This window comes from Microplitis mediator, chromosome 10, assembly GCF_029852145.1.
Source record: "Microplitis mediator isolate UGA2020A chromosome 10, iyMicMedi2.1, whole genome shotgun sequence".
NCBI lineage: Eukaryota > Metazoa > Arthropoda > Insecta > Hymenoptera > Braconidae > Microplitis > Microplitis mediator.
Window position 1 is genome coordinate 11,986,413 of NC_079978.1, and position 13,213 is coordinate 11,999,625.

Genomic DNA, 13,213 nt, shown 5'->3' on the forward strand with positions numbered 1-13,213 from the left:
AAATGACTATATTCGTTCATGCATGATTATATATAATCATATATGATCATGTATAAACATATCCAATCATATATAATAAGACTTGGCCAATTTTTGGATCTAATCATATATAGATGATTATGCATAGTTATATATGATTAGACGAAAACTTTTTTCATCGGGAAATATATTCAAAACAGCTGAACCGATCAATTTTAAATTTAAATCAGCTTTAGAACTCAATAAAACATACTGATTAGCGTGTTTAAGGTCGAAATTGATTTATTAGCTCAAAATATGTCGGCATCGAAAAGTTAAAAGAACAATATTTTATGTAATTTTTCCCAAGTCAATCATAATATAGTATACTAAATTATATTTCAAATACTAACAACTCTTTGTCTTTATGGTCTCTTTCAACCGCCAAGTAATGTAATGTAACTGATTCTTCAGTTTAAATAATAATATCGACAAAAAAATTGAAAAAACACCGTTTTCAAAATTTTTCTTAGATATTTCGTGTGTTAATGCTCTGACATGAGTCAGAACTCATTGAATCCTGACTTCGATCTCGTACATCGATTTGTACCTAAGATTCTTTTCAAGTTCCCGCTAAGAAAATCGACGATTTTCGAAAAATTGGGAAGTTATTGTTTTCACTCCGATTTGCGAGAATCAAAATTTTATCAGATCTTGACGTTTTGAGGTCCTATGAAGCTATTCTGACTATTTTCAGAATGATGGCCAAGTGTGCGTATGTGTGTGTGTGTGTGTGTATATATATATATATATATATATATGTGTGTGTGTGTGTGTGTGTGTGTGTGTGTGTGTGTGTGTGTGTGTGTGTGTGTGTGTGTGTATGTGTGTGTTTGTGTGATCGGTCTATAACTTTTTAACTAATGAACCGATTCGGATGGTTAAGGTGGCAATCAAAAGAGCTTATTGGCCATCAACTGTCCTAGAAATTTCAGATCATTTGATCAAGTAGACTCGAAAATATCGCCGAATTACGAAAAACAAAAATTTTTTTTTTTAGTTTTTTTATTGATTTCTGAGAAACGACTCATACAATCGATTTCAAAATCTTATCAGCTCTAGAACTTAATAAAACGCGTCGATTGCCACCTCCGCCATCTTAATCAGATAATTTATTCGAGAGTTATCGCGGGACAAAGAAATGGAAAGAAATCGGTTTTTTATGATTATTTTCGAAACGACTGAATTAAACAATTCCAAAATCTGATTAGCTTTAGAATTTATTAAAACGCGTCGATTACCATCTTAACCATCAAAATCGGGTCATTTGTCTAAGAAGTATCGTGGAAAAATGAAACGGTCAAAAACGGTTTTATGTAAATATCTTTGAAATAACTGAACCAAATGATTTCAAAATCAGTTCAGCTTTAGACTTTGTCAAAACAGGTCGATTGCCCCTTCAAACATAAGAATCAGATCATTTATCTATGAAATATCGTGGGAGAAATGAATGCTAAAAAAACGGTTTCTTCCAAATATCTTTGAAACGACTGAGCCAATCGATTTCAAATTTTGATCAGCTCTAAAATTGAGCAAGACGCGCTGATCGCGACATTAAATGTTAGAATCGGTTGATTAGTTCACAAGAAATTGGCGTCAAAATGTTAGACAAATAACATTTTGTGTTATTTTTTCCGGATAAGTCATAATATAATTTACTAAAATATGTCCAAAATCATACCAACCCTTCGTCTTTATGGTCTTTCGATCTCCATATAATTTCATCTAACTCGTTCTTGAGTTTGAATCATAATATCAACAAAAATTTTAAAAACCTCATTTTTTAATATTTTATATATTAATGCTCTGATCTGAGTCAAAACTCATTTAAATCTTTATCTTTATTGCTGAAATTGATTTCTACCTCAATTTATTTATTTTATTAAACATAATCAGGGTTGAAAATTTAAAAACCGCATGTTCATTAATGATTTTCGATTCTTAAATTTTTAAACTTTAACACAAAACGTAACTTGTTTGAGATTAAAAGGCTCATAAAGAAACATTTGCATGTAAAAACATTTTTGAGCTCGAAAACGTACTCGCACTAATGTTTTCGAGCTTTTTGAGCTCGAAAACAGCGGGAAGTTTTGGGGCTGGCCCACAGGGTCAACCGACGCCCAGATTTTTTTTATTGTGGGCGGGCCTATCTGACTGACCCTTGGTCATATCGGGCCCAAAAGTCTCTCCAGGCTCTTAAGGTTTCTCAAAATCCATCACGATAAATAATTATTTAGCTCTGGGCCTAGCAGTGATGATTGACTGGTGGGAAGTAATTTTTTTTTTTCGGACACAAATCAATGATTTCAAGTGAGTTCAGGAATAAATACTTTGTCAGAATATTTCATTGAGAGAGTAACTTGCTTATTATATCAGATTACAATTAATTAATGTAACGGGGCTGTTAGGCCCACCTCCGTTTGATGGGAGGCCAATACCTTGCCCTCTTGGGCATACTCGCGCTGCGTGGTACCTATTTATATAATAAACACCACCATACATTATAAAAGTGAAATATGAACATAAGCTCACATCAGCTTACCCATTAGGCATGCATTGCATGTAGGCGCCTCACCAACAACCACTACCAGTCCGACCTAATTTGGACCCAAATACTCCTCCCATCTCAGGAAATAGAGAGACTCTGGTCGAAGTGGGGCTTGGAATAGATCCTCCATGGTACCAGACTTCAGCTCTGGTCAACTGCTTGCATAGATAGTGGTGGGATGCAAGTTCTCCCCATACTCTATGTAAAGGGCTTCTCCACTTGTCTCTTTCGGGTTTTCAACAAGCAATTATCCGCTTGTTCGTCCCCTGCTAGATTTTCTACTTTTCTCAAGTCAGTAGCATACTAATTATTCAAGCCAAATTAAAGTTTAGAGCAGTTTGGGGGATATATCAGATAGCAGTCAATTGTTTTTCTTTATAAGCACGAGGCGCTCTTTACATCTTTACGTCCCTGATTTTTTGCTGGCCGCTGCTTATTGCGGTCACCAGCTTCAGCTTCATCTATTAAACGATGCTCGGAGCTTTCAACAGTAATATTTCGAAGATGATTTTGTGGTGTTAACGTAAGTTTATTATCGTTATTTTCTTTTGCAAAGTCGTCACTCATGGTTTGCACTGGTGATTCCCTGGTTTGTACCATACTTGACGATGCTGCAGGGTTATCTTCCATGTTTAAAGTTTGACATGTAGAAGGTCTTGGTATGATAGTTGAATGCTGTCTACCGCTTTCAACTTTTCATTTCCAATGGAAGGTTTTCGAAGGATCATCGTGTTCAAGGTCTTTTTAACGGGTCTAAGTAGTGTTCTTTTCCAAAACGGAGTTGTTGGATCCACTCCTGTCGTTAAATATTTTTCTCTTAGGTTAGTAATTTGATTTACTTTTTCAGGGCTCGCCGGAGTAATCTCTATTTGCACTTCTGTATCCGATATGCTGGCCACACTCGCGTCGTCATCCTCGACATCCGTCTCTGAGTTTACACGGAGAAATTCATCTTCTTGTTTTTCGTCTTCCTTCTCTGACTCAGTCGACACTTCTACTTCCTCATATTCATGTGCAAGAAGGGTAGTGTGGAGAAATTTCTGGACGTCTTCTACCACCATAGGGCTAGGCACGGGGAGTAGATTAATATAATCTTCCTGCCGTTCCGTCTTTGTCGATCGATGGCTTCTGGGGTATCTTCACTGTCGTCAGCTGCACTTTTTTCAGCTTCTACCAATAGATACTCAGCATTCATCAAGCGGATTGCTTGTTCTTCTACCGCAGAGATATGGTCTGAATTGCTGCACGGCATATAGGACTGCCGAACACTCTTTTTCATTGTTGGTGCATCTTGTTTCGGTCTTATACAAGACACGAGATGTACAGGAAACATTTATCTCGATTTTATCACTTGTTTTTGCAGCTGGGTCGTTGTCCTCGTTTCTAACTTCTTGACATAAAATGCCCGATATTCCGACCTCTGATACGCTTGTGGCCAAAATAAATGGTTTTTTTAACTCGGGATAAGCGAAGAAAGAGTTTTTGCAAAATGCATTTTGAAAATCATTGAAAGCGTTCTTAGCTTCCTCTGACCAAACAAACGGTTTTGTTTTTTCTGGTAAGGTCAGTGATAGGCTTAACTCTTTCCGCGAAATTTTCAATAAAACGGTGGTAATAATTCGCCAGACCCATAAATTTACGAGCTTCGGTATGATTGCGCGGTTTAGAAGCCTTCCATAGTGAAGAAATCATCTTAGGATCGGGTTTTACTCCATCCTTCGTTATAATGTGACCCAAATATTCAACCTCGGGGCACAGACATTTGCATTTCTTGGGCTGAAGAGTCAGCCCAGCTTCTCTGAGGTGGTTGAAAATTCTTTGAACTCTTACTTCATGATATTTAAGTGAAAATGCATAGCTCACGAAGTCATCGAGATATATAAATAATTTTGTGCCTTTGAGACCACTTAAAGTAGAATCCATCATACGTTCGAAGATTTTAGGTGCACATTCTAATCCGAATGGCATGCAACAGTATTCGTAATGCCCCTCGGGGGTTGAAAATGCAGTTTTTTCTGCATCCCTAGGGTCCATTGGAACTTGATGGAATCCACTCGCCAGACAAAATACGCTGAAGTATTTGGCTCCACCAAGTTGATCTAAAATATCGATTATTAGAGGTAGAGGGTAAGCGTCCCCCACTGTAACTTTATTCGGATTTTGGAAATCAATAACCATGCGCCACTTCTTGTTATCATGCGCATCAGGTTTCTTTGGAACTATCCATAAAGGCGAATTATATGGCGAATTTGACTTACGAATAATTCCTTGTTTTTACAGATTACCGACTTGTTTCCGGATTTCCTCTCGATGTTCTTGTGGAAACCGATATTGTCGCATCCGAATTGTTTGGTCTGTGGTTGTATTGATTTTGCATGTCAATTTTTGAGATCGCTCGAGACGATCGCCAGGCAGATGAAGAACATCGGGATTCTTGACTTCCTGCTAAGAAAATCGGAGATTTTCGAAAAATTCGGGAAGTTATTGTTTTTACCGCGATTTTAGAAAATCGAGTTTTCATCAGAAATCGACGTTTTGATGTCCTAGGAAACTATTCTGACTATTTTCAGAATGATGTTCGAGTGTGTGTATGTATGGGTGTGTGTGTGTGTGTGTGAGTGTGTGTGAGTGTGTATGTATGTGTGTTAACTCTTAAACTAATTTGTAACTTTTAAACTAATGAATCGATTTGGATGGTTGAGGCGGTAATCGAAAGAACTTGTTCGCCATCAACTTTCCTGAAAATTTCAGATTATTTGATCAAGTAGACTCGAAAATATTGGCGAATTACTAAGAGAAAAATTTAGTTTTTTAGTTTTTTAGTGATTTCTTAGAAGCAACTTGAACGATCGACTTTAAAATCTAATAAGCTCTAGAACGTTATAAGCCACATCGGATGCGACCTCAAACATTTTAATCAGTCAATTTGTTCGAGAGATATCGTTGGAGAAAGAAATGGTAAAAAACAGTTTTTTTCGATTATCTTTGAAGTGACTTATCTGATCGATTCTTAAATCTAATCAGCTCTAGAACTCAATAAAACGCATCGATCGCCACCTTAACCATCTCAATCGGTTAATGCGTTCCAGAGATATCGAGGGAGAAAGAAATTGTGAAAAATGGTTTTTTCGAAATATTTTCGAAACGACTTAACGGATCGATTCTAAATTTTAATCAGCTCTAGAATTCAATAAAACGCGCCGATTGCCACCTCAAACGTCTATAATCGGGCTGATGCTGCTACTCTGGTCATCCTTTATCAAGGGCGCCACTGAAAGTGATAACGGCCTCCCAGAGCCGGACCTTAGATCATCAGGGTCGGTGTAAATTAATTAAGTGTAAGAGAGAGGAGAGGAAGGATAATTTATAATAATTTTGAATACACTTTTTATTTAACCTTTTACTTATTTAATAAACCTTTTTCCTTATAAACCGTTTTTAACTTTTATAAACCTTATAACACTTTGTCAATTACCTTTGACGACCTTATAAACCTTATAACCTTATGACCTTATAACCATATACCTTTTATACCTTATACATTATACTTTATAACTACCGTCAACTACCTTTGACGTTTTAAAACCTTATTCTCGTCAACTACCTTTGACGATTTCCTAGACCTTAATTGAGCCAACTACCTTTGGCATCACATACACACGCACACGACGTCATTATTACTACTGGCAAACTACCTTTGGCATTTATTTGAAACAATATGAAATTGTCCTACCTGACGAACCTCAATTTACAATAATAATTATTTAAAATTGATCCCCTGGATCTATACACGCGCACACTCACACTAGTCCTCTCGACTTATTTCCACACACACTGATTTTAAATGAATCTACAATGGCGTCTGGCCATCACTTTTCCGCCACGACTTTACAATAAATTAATTAATTTTAGAATAAGAAAATTTATTAATTAATTTATTTTTAATTGACTTATCACTTTTACTTTCATCCATTTTCATTTAGTGCTTATCTATATCCTCAATAAATTTACATCAGAGATCTCAATACCGCGTTTACCCGATACTTTAAAATATTCGTTACTGACTACTTTGGATTTCCGACTCTTTCTTTCCGGCCACTTGTTTCTCTTTTATTGTTATTAATTTTATTACAGTAAATTATTAATTAATATTATTTCATAACTTTATTTATTGAGTAATTAAATTTCCTCTCAGACTTCTCGCGTATGTTTAATCGATCATTCATTTATTTGTCGGTCTCTTTATAAATTTAAATTTAATTATTTCGATTAATTTTAATTATGTTACGTTCTGGCTTTAATTAAATTTAAATAAAAATTTTTAGAAATTTTTTTTTTGAAGTCTCGAATTATTTATTCGCCACAGTGGACGAATAAACGGTTCGACACTTCTTATAATCATAATTAATTAATAAATTAATAAATCGTTACTTTGTTGGCGATATAATTTTTATTCACCACCAACAATGTAACGGAAATCTTTTGCGATAAGAGAGTCGCCGTGGCTCGCGGATAGTCTAAACAGATGACGATGCATGAGATCCGGGCCACGACGATTCTCTCATAGGAAACCTGAGATGCAACGTTAACATTTTTGAAAATGTATAATACCAAGGAGCGACAGAATCAAGTCAGTCGTTTACAAGACAGTCGATCACAAGATCTGGTAGAGCCCAGAACTCTTCACAAACCTGCTGGCTTGATCCTGTCACTCGGACTTAAAGCAAAATATATATCAGGTCAGGATGTGCGGTACAGCTCGGTCGTGAGATTCGAGGTGTCATCGCGGACCTCATCGAAGGTTGTCCGAAAATTAAGGCGGTGGAAGTTCTTGTTGAGCTTCCCAGCTCTTGTGTTGTTGAGCTTTCAAGCTCTTGTGTTGTTGAGCCTTCGAGCTCTGGTGGTTTGGTCGACGAATTAAAATTGCTTTCTTCTACGAAGGAACCGAGTCTTCGGGGCTCGTCTTGTTCGCGTTCAAAGGAGGCATCAAAGGAATTACTTGGGGCGAGCTATAGGGCCCACAATCGTCATCATGGTAAGTCAATAAACTTTTTTTTGCATAAAATAAAAGAAAGTCAACAGCTGACGCACCTGGGGTCTATCGACACCCTAACGACGTCAACCTGGTAAATTTAAAAATATTCTGTCTCATATGTTGAGAAGCCAGAATGTAACAATTACTTAATTTACTTAATTTCATTTATTTATTTTAATTAACGCAGGCTCGACCACGAAAATTCTGGCTTGTGTTTTACACAATAGGCCTAAAAATTTCTATGACGCAATAATTCTGGCAATGGCCTGGAATTATCAACGACACCCTGGATCCGGCTAAAAGGCCTGGATCCGGTTAGACAACGTCTGGCTTAAATTCATTTTAACACATTTATAACTCATTAATTTATTGCGGGCCTAGACGCGGATTACCCGACGAACGACTAAGTATTTACGTGAATTAAATTACTATTCTGGCTTGGGCCTAGAACAATTAATTTAATTAATACCTGATGTAATTTCTCTTGCGTAGTTTTCTGTGGCTTGTCTCCGTTTCGTCTTGTTGGGTTCCTTTGTCTCGTCTTGTTGGGTTCCTTTGTCTCGGTCTTGGCTCTCCGTTACTCTCGTCTCTTAAAATTCCAAATTTACTCGTACTCTCCTTCACCTGCTTTTCCAGTATAATTAATTAGATGTTATAAAGGATACCGGCTAATGGCCTGGTATCGATAATAAATTAATATTATAATCGCTTGGTTCCACAATTAGAATCCAAGTCTTAATTAATTAATTACCTGAGTTAGCGCTGCGTCTCAATCCTTCGGTGGTCTGTCCGGTTGTGTTCCGGTCTCAATTTTTCTCATCAACACTTATCACTGTGTACCCACTCGATAAAATTCGGCAACTTCCGGAAATCTGGAAACTCCTACTTACAACTAGGGGGGGATTGACGGACAAGCCCCTACATTTACCACTCCTGGCGACAAGTCGCGCTCTACCCCGGATAACCCTGGAGTAGTTATAGTTTTTATCGACGGCGCGCATATAATTTTCATATTAAATTGAATTTTCAACGGTTTTTCGAGGGTATGGTACTGTTTCATTCTTAAATGAACTACGACGTGAATACCTCTTTTTCCACCTTTTCCTTTATTTAGTAACAATTTGCCATCGTGGTGGGATTTTAACTTCTTCGATGTGCAGACTTTATTTCATTGCATGATCGCTTGTACTTGCAATCAGGGCACCTCCTTGGGGTGACGGTGGGCAACAAAGCCATCTGGCAGAGTCCCTGGGTTAACGGCGTGTGTGCCGTCATGGCAGGTACAAGTGATGAGTACTTTACTGTGCAGGGACTTGAAAACCCAGTATCGGCGTCTGGTCAGGGTGAGAAAGCAGGCCTGCAGGCGTTGTCATCCAGCGACTGCAGCTCTTCAGTAGTGGAAAACTTGGCTACTGGAGAGTACACTATTACAAGACGCAATTCTCATCTATGCAATCAGAGTCCTGATCTATTTTGTTACGTTTGTGGGGAGTTTGAGCCAGTAAAAAACCGCAGAACGTTTTCAGATAGATTAAAAAGAAATTTTGATGAATGCTTTCGGATTCAAATTACAAATTTGGATTCTACCTGGGTCCTACACTTTGTTTGTGGTCGATATAATATTATGTTGACACGATGGGAAAAAACCAAGAACAGAGAAAACTTGAAGTTCACAATTCCCATGATCTGGACTCCACCAACTAGTTCGCATAACTGTTACTTCTGTATGACTGAAATCACCGGTTTTACTTCGTCGAATAGAAGTAAAATACAGTACGCCAATGTTTCATCAGCTGTTAAGCCACAGAAAACAGTTATGTAAGGGTATGCCCTTGCTTCCCCGTACCAGGAAGTTCGGACAATCCTTCGATAGAAAATTGAGTGTTCGAAATTTTCGGGTTCTGAAATGTCTGACGTAGCTGAGTACGCAGCTCGATTTGGAATAGGGGAAAAGGTTGTTAAAATAATGTGACAATGATTCTAAATTTAATTTGGCTCTTTTATTATAAATACTTAATTAATTGTTTCATATATACACTTAATGCTAAATTTAATCATAATTAATAATTAATAATCGAGAGTTTTACAACGTAGTTTTACTACGCATGCGCCGCTTCCGTCTCACCGGGATACCAGTCCCAACTTTATTAATATAAATTTTCTCGATAATTTAATTATAATAATATTCCCGAGTCTTTTATTTAATTTAAACAAATAAAGAAATTTAACGTTGTCGAGGAAAAATCCTGACAACTAAAATTAAACCGGTAATAAATTTTCGCATGCACAGAAATAGAAAATAATTTTGACAAATTTAATATAAGAATTTAGAATCAAAAGACGATAAAATAAATGAGGGGATCTCCTCCACGTGTTAGACGAATATAAAATATTATTAATTTCAAAACCTTGATCCTGAAGAACTTACATCGACCTGTCCCAGGTGTTGCGGGGCGTTGGACATCTTAGTGAAAAAACAGCAGGATCTTTTCTTTCAAATACGAAGATTACGTAGTGAGAACTTTGGCTGAAGATGGAACACTCACAATCTGTGGCGTCTGCCTGAATAATAGACTTTATAGATATTTGGTGTGGTGGAAAAATTGAGCGACTGCTCTGTTCAACAAGTAGATGTTAATTAATTTTCGGTTGTGTCGTCTGGCAACGAGGTGTCCAGTTTACCCCCTACCTTCGTGCCGTTAAACCAAATTCGACGCAAGGGCGGGTGCGCAGATAAAGAAGGGCGCGAAATTTAATTTTTGCTGTTATAAATTGGAAGTTGTAGGCCGTTGGCCATTACAACCACGCGTCTCGTCTTTTCAAAAGTTGTCGCGCCGCTCTTATTCGCTATATTGTGTCTATAACTCTGAATTATTTTATCCGAGGCCTTTGGCTGGAATAAAATAGTTTTCCGCGTGAATTATTAATTAAATAAATTATAATATAGCGTCAATAAATTAATTGAGGCCGGAATTTATTCCAGTGGCTGAATTAATTCATAAATAAACTTTAATTTACTCGAATCTGTCAATAAAATTCAGGACCCGAGTGACGCCAACTCAATGGCCGAATTTCTAGTCAATTCACAACGTAATTCTAGTCACAATTTAATTATAAATTAATTTTAAGTTAATTAATTAAAATATCTGAATAAAATGAAGTCATAAAAAGGACGCTAGAATTTTGATAAATTGTTATTGAGTAAAATGGAAAGAAACGGATTATTTTAGTGTGAAGTAAATTAATGTATAGAAATAGTGGTAAAATTATTGGTGGAAAATTATAAGGAAAAATTAATTAATTAACACTTAATTTAAACAACAAATTAATCAATTAATATGTGTAAAATCAGTGAGTTGAAGGGAAATTAAGGAAGTGATAAATTGTAATCAGAATGAGTTAAAGTGAAAATTTTATATTGGAATTTTAGTTGAATTAGAGTCATGAAACTTTGGGTGAAAAGATTGTGATGATATTGAAAGTACAAAAGAAAATAGAGTTTCAAATAGAGTCAAGTAATGTTAATTAAAAGAAATTGTGGTTGTGATTTAGGTCCAGTGGACAAAATATAAGTTAGGTTTAAGATATGTCCGGTGGACACTAGGAAATAAGAAATGCGGGTTAACGTCCTGTGGACGGTTTTTTAAAAGTAATAATTACGGAAAATAAGGTTTAACGTCCGGTGGACGGTTTTTTTTTTTATAAAGGTGTATTAAGGTTCAAGGTTTAACGTCCGGTGGACGGTTTTTTAAAAAGAGGGTGTGTGTGTGTTACGTCCGGGAGACGCTTAAAATACGTGTGTGTGTGTGGGTGTGTGAATAACTTCCGGGGGACGATATTTAGTTTTGTCACAAGAAAAACGTCTAGGAGACGGAATTAGTTTGTCATAAGTTTAGTTGTCATAAGTATAGTTTGTCATAAGATTATTAACTGTTATGGAGTGTATTATTGTATAGACAACAATGTAAACCAACCAAAGTCGAGAAATTTTGACGTTATACGGAGTTTGACGTTAAATGGAGTGTCGATATATAGAGTTTACACTGTATATATATTAGGCTGATTCGAAAAACAAATAATTTTTTTTTCTTCCAAACAGGTTCAAAAGTTTTGTTTGGATAAAAAAAGACGCCTGTGAAAATTAGAGCTCTTAATATTAATATTAACATTGTCCGCATTGCACTTTTCTATTTCCCATAAGAATAACATGGAAAAAATTTTTTTTACGTCTTCTGATTTTTCTAAGTAGCTAACGATGCGTCATAGGGATAATTGGCAGGCATATTTTTGTAGGGAATTGAATGCTCTAAAAAAAAAGATTCTTATCATTTTTTGAGGAATCTATTTGTTCAAAAGTTATTTGAGGTCGAAGTCGAATTCATATGAAATTTTGAGATTTTCTTACTTTTCCGGCGAAACTATCAGACCTATTACAAAATATCATTTGACCTCTTTTGTAGACAATTTATTCCCTAGAAGTTATTCCGAATGAAGTTTTTCCGAATTCCGCATTGTTTTCTAGTTATTTTTATTTTAATGTCATGTTCATAAAAAAAACAGTCTTCTGATCGATTTTAAGAATCTTTTTTTGTAGAGCATTCAATAACCCACAAAAATATGCCTGCCAATTATCCCTATGTCGCATCGTTAGCTACTTATAAAAATCAGAAGACGTAAAAAAAATTTTTTCCATGTTATTCTTATGGGCAATAGAAAAGTGCAATGCGGACAATGTTAATATTAATATTAAGATCTCTAATTGTCACAGGCGTCTTTTTTTATCTAAACGAAACTTTTGAACCTGTTCGGAAGAAAAAAAAAATTGTTTGTTTTTTGAATCACCCTAATATATATATTAAATAATATGACAATTTTTTAATATCAAAGTTATTAAATTTTTATTCTGTCAACTATCAATCAAACATAAATCGCCAATACTTCAAAAATGTTCAAAGGTTTCGACAGTAATTTAAAAGTATAAAGTATCAATTTGATTATTTGAGTTAAGTAATACCATAAATTTTCTTAAGGAGGTTCATCGGTAGCAGTAGTTCGCAACTTTTAGAACGATATCTCTTGTGTAAAACATCGTAAGTACAAAAAGAAGTGGTAGAGATACAGTACACTTTTGTGCATCCTCTTATATGCACAGAAGTATAAAAATGATTCTATTGCGTCTTTTCCCCGACTTGGCTACGTTGCATTCTAACTTAAAATAATTTTTCATTGAGCAAATGTTATAGAAAGTGTTATGAATAATTTCGAGGTTATACATAGTTGGAGATAACAAATAATAAATAATAAATAATAATGCCTTCGCGACTAAAGAATGGAAGATTTATTAAAAAACGAGTTGCTGAGAAAATAAATAACTCTTTAGCAGTTTGTAACAGGGAAAAATGAGTTATTTTATTGACCAAAATCGTGATTTTTCGCTGATGGTCATTTACCCTACCCGCAACCCCAAACGAGCAATTTAATGAGTTTTTCGACTTGTCGCCGGGCGCGCTGATTGAAAATCCTCTTACGCTAGGCCCAATCATAAATTAGTCGAGGAGTGGTTTTCTGATAACAACCGAAGACACTCGAGCGAAATTATTAAAAATGTAAGA